Source organism: Ipomoea nil, unplaced genomic scaffold, assembly GCF_001879475.1.
Source record: "Ipomoea nil cultivar Tokyo-kokei standard unplaced genomic scaffold, Asagao_1.1 scaffold1161, whole genome shotgun sequence".
NCBI classification, from domain to species: Eukaryota; Viridiplantae; Streptophyta; class Magnoliopsida; order Solanales; family Convolvulaceae; genus Ipomoea; species Ipomoea nil.
Window position 1 is genome coordinate 223,897 of NW_017617589.1, and position 4,458 is coordinate 228,354.

At 35.6% G+C, this 4,458-nt stretch overlaps 1 long non-coding RNA gene across 6 annotated transcripts; it reads right to left on the reverse strand.

Moving 5' to 3' along the window:
* Positions 1-1,605: 1,605 nt before the first annotated feature.
* On the reverse strand, positions 1,606-4,117 carry LOC109183747. 6 transcript variants are annotated; one of them, XR_002054619.1, is made up of 8 exons: positions 3,937-4,117; positions 3,615-3,720; positions 3,262-3,305; positions 3,044-3,112; positions 2,779-2,892; positions 2,546-2,666; positions 1,986-2,067; positions 1,606-1,783 (listed from the first exon to the last, which is right to left on the reverse strand). It is a non-coding gene; the product is annotated as an uncharacterized LOC109183747 (long non-coding RNA). The 6 variants fall into 6 exon arrangements; XR_002054618.1 differs by having other exon boundaries at positions 3,262-3,355; XR_002054617.1 differs by lacking the exon at positions 3,262-3,305 and having other exon boundaries at positions 3,615-3,717.
* Positions 4,118-4,458: the final 341 nt, after the last annotated feature.

The window sequence follows — 4,458 nt, forward strand, 5'->3', positions numbered from 1 at the left end:
TGATGCAAAAACCCCCCTTACCATGAACCGCACACGTGATGATAGTACAACGCACACACCATATCAACACAGTCACCCGAAACCATATACACGCACACGCCATATGAACTAAACGCACACACCGCCAAATACCATAATTGTACGGCAATAGGGTTTTTTACCAACACTTTAAGAAAAGACCCAACCAGATATATGCACAAGCCCAAACAAAAACATGCACATACCGACACAAAAATTATGAGAATGTTTTAACCCCAAAATTAACGTAACATAAATGTCAATGTCCCAATTTACTATCCACTCAAACCGAACCAAAAACACGCATACACCATTACAACTACTCGCACACTAAAAGTAAGAATCTCATCAAACTAAAAGTAACAATAACTCTTATAAAAAACTTCTTAATTAACCAACTTGTCACACTAAAAATAAATCTTTTTAATGCGTATAGTATTAGAATATTTAATTTGTTGATTTTTTTTTTAATTTTAAATACATTAGAAAAGAAACAATACAAATTGTGACAATTTTAGTCCTTTAATGAATAGAAAGTAACGATAAAAACGATTTTATGGAGTAGATAGGTTGCAGTTAACATATAGCACCTTTGCAGTTACGTTGCACTACCAAATGCAATGCAATATGAGAACAAATTTTGTTAAATTTTTCATTCTATGCAGAAAACGTAAAACCAAAAATAAAAATAAATAAAAAAACAGAAAACCCTAATTGAAAACCCAACCCCCAAGACACATCCCCGCCACCGCTCCGGTCACCCAAACGACGAAACCATCGTCTACTGATACACCACACGCCGGCGGCGTCTACACCCACACCACACAACCGCCACCGCCCACCCCCCCTTCCAAAAAACCACAACAACATCAACTGCCGGCTATCACAGGCCCCATGCAGACGCCGCAACCCCCTCCAACCTACCATACAAACACCCATTGAACGCCGAATATTGACCCCCAGCACTGAACACACACCACCCCACCACCATGACAACCCACCAGCAACAACAACCCAAAACACCCGTAAGATAAAAAAAAAAACTGTGAACAAAGAAAGCAGATGATTAGAAAGTACCTTGAACACTAGCGGAGGAAGACCCACGTCGACGCATTGACCGCCTGGTTCACTGCTGGAAATCTGCCAATTTCCGACCACCTGAAAGTGGTCGGAAATGGCCTTAATTAGGTCGGAAACACCTGTTCCGACCTCTTTTCCGACCAATTTAGGTTTCCGGAAAAATCACTCTCGCTAATTCCAACAACCGGATAAGAGGTCTGAAATAGCGACCACTTTTCTAAGGCCATCGGAAAAAATACCCAAGAGAATAGTCAGGCAGGTCCCTGATTTTCCGACCACTGGTGGTCGGAAAAGTAGAGGCTAAGAACATCGAACATTTCCGACCACTTGTGGTGGTCGGAAAATGTGCACGATATAAAAAAAAATTCATTTCACTACAGAGAAAACCCCTCTGTAGTGAAATGAATATATATATATATATATATATATATATATATATATATATATATATATATATATATATATATATATATATATATATATATATATATATATATATATATATTGTTGCTAGAAGTTTGATCTGAACAATCATTAACCACAAATGGCTCAGAAAATTTTATAAAGATCAATACAGTATGCATTATTATCACAATAGTGCTAATTACTAAGTTGAGAATGAAGTACATAAGTGAGTTTCATCATCTCCTATCTTCTCCTTCTGCAATTGCAATTGCAGCTTCTTCTGCATAACAGAATGGTGCAACTTAACAAGACCATCCCATGCATTTATTGAGTTGTTATGCAAAATCTCAAAGTTTGATATTTCACTAGAATTAGCGCTACATTCAAAACTATGAAGCATGCTGACATAAACTGAGCTGATACCTGATCAAAATTTGATAAGCAATGTATCAAATAAAATACTTTATTTTCATAGTCGATACCTGATCAAAATTCGAGTAAAATGGAAGCACGTGGGAATACTTCTGTGAAATGCCCCAGGATTTCTCTACAAGCCCCCACCAACTTGCAAATAAATGACAGAGAAATTCAGAATAAAAAGTTACAATAAGTTTCCATGATGATAGAAATTATGTATATGCAGAGAAGGATTAAATCTATCTGAGAGTGATTTGGGTGGGTTATATATGCATATGAGTCAAAGGAAGCCTCTACTTGGGGTGTTTGAGCACTTAGCTCTATAAGGGATCAACCAAAGCAAGAAATCACAATTCACAGACATACATATACTCTTAGTATACAATAAACCAAAAAGAGGTAGAGTAGTAAGCCATAAAGCCCAAGAGCATATTACAATTCAACAATAATAAGATTACTTACAGGTAAATTAGCTAATAATCAAGTGCTTTCAGAGAAATAACTCAAATTACTAGAGCAAGAAACTACATTAAGAACTAAACTACATGGCAATTCATCACAATATCAGTAGTATATATAAAATATGGATAATAATTAGAATCAAAGAAAGGCTTGCTTCACCAACCTGGAAGGCCGAACATCGTTCACCTCCGGCTACAAAATTTGCTAGCCAGATATGATGATAGTTCTTCTATGATTGCTTGGACAACAAATGCAGTGTCCCATGATTGGCTGTCATTATATCCCTTAAGTAACAAGTTCGTGAAAGAGTTTTAAGGAAACAAAAAGTGATAGAAAGTGCAATAAATATACTAGTCTTATATGAACAAATCAGGATCAATTACACTATTGTTCAACCTGCATTTTCATGCCATCTTCAGCAACCCAGATATAATCATAGATTCTTGGCAAATGCAATTTGAAGGCCTCTGAATTAGGATCCTCAACCCATCAGCAAAGCATATTTAATATCTGCACATGAGAGATGACTTTCATTACAAGCAAACTTTCCTCCAACATACTATCTTATCTGTCACCAAAAATAATGTGGAGCAGTAATAATGATAATAGTAATGAAAAGAAAAAATAACAACAACAATAAGCCACAAATATGTGCACTCACCTCAAGTAGCTCCTTTCCTGCCTCCTCATCAAATCTACTCCTCCAATATTAGCAAGATCATATTGTTTCCTAAAAGCAACCCAAAGTCGAGGATAAAAGCAGTGTCATCATATTACTTGATTTTGAGAAAGAAATTTGAATAACTATAACTGCAATCCAATTATGCAGCCAATACAGTGCAACATCACATTTCATAGAGTAGAAGAAATTATGTTTACCTATCGCTATGGTGTTTCACTCTTCCTAGACTCGAATGCCAAATCTATAGTTGAAATTCAATTGATAAATGGCGTAGTGCACATTCAGATTAGTCTAGAAACACACATACTTGCATCAGTCATCAACCTTGAAACTAGTTCAGTAGTTCAAGTTGTTTCTCTACTGCATATATTATGGCTGAAAAGAAATTCAAAAGTAATAAACCTAGTAACAAGAACAGAGGCCAACAACGTATTATAGATACCACAAATCAACTTTCATCCATTCTTGATTCTATACACAATCCAAATGAAGTTCTTGATCGAATGTTATTTAATTCACAGAAAACAGAAGAGGAACGAAAGGGTTATACCTGATTAGTTCGGTCTCGTCAGTAGTGATGCGGTATTCGATTGTCCAAAGAAGCAAGTAGATAGCTAAGCCCATCACCATTGCCAGCCCCAACCCAATCAGGACTACTATCATTCAAAAGGAATACTCTTTACTCACAACAAATATATAACCTAAACTGTTAATAAACACCACCATGGCTTTAAGTAGTTCATAGTACATGGCACCAAAAAGATCACAGTAATATAACACACAAAAAAACTATGAAAACAGAGATGAAACTTACATTACACACAACATGTTGAAAATTGTTAGGTAAATGAATGGGCAAACAAGAAACTCACATTGACAACTGAATTGACTTGTTGAGAATCTTTAACAGACAGGAGACTGCTCCAATGATCTTCCTGCAGCTGGTACAGTTAACAGATTGCTCCAAAGGCAAGTAATGCACAATTAAATCCAACAAAACATCAATAAACAGATCATAATTACATAATCATGTTTATAGTAAAAAAGATCCTATGAGGATAAAATGCATATCATTACCTGAAGACAATGACAAAGAGACATTGGCAACAAATGCAGCATCCAAGCTTTAGTAAATCGACACCATATTTTCAATATAAGGTACTCGCCTTATGCTTGCACAAACAAACAAACAAAAAAGAAAAAAAAAAAAAGCTCATTATCATTCAGTTTATCATTGTAATTCAATTTATCACTCCATATCTAATTCCTGGGGCCAAATATATGTCATAAAATGAGTTTTGCCAATTAAACACATATACAACATGATATGATGCATAAAAACACAGAGTCTTCACCCCTCATCTACCCAGAAGAATACCAATTACCTTCATATT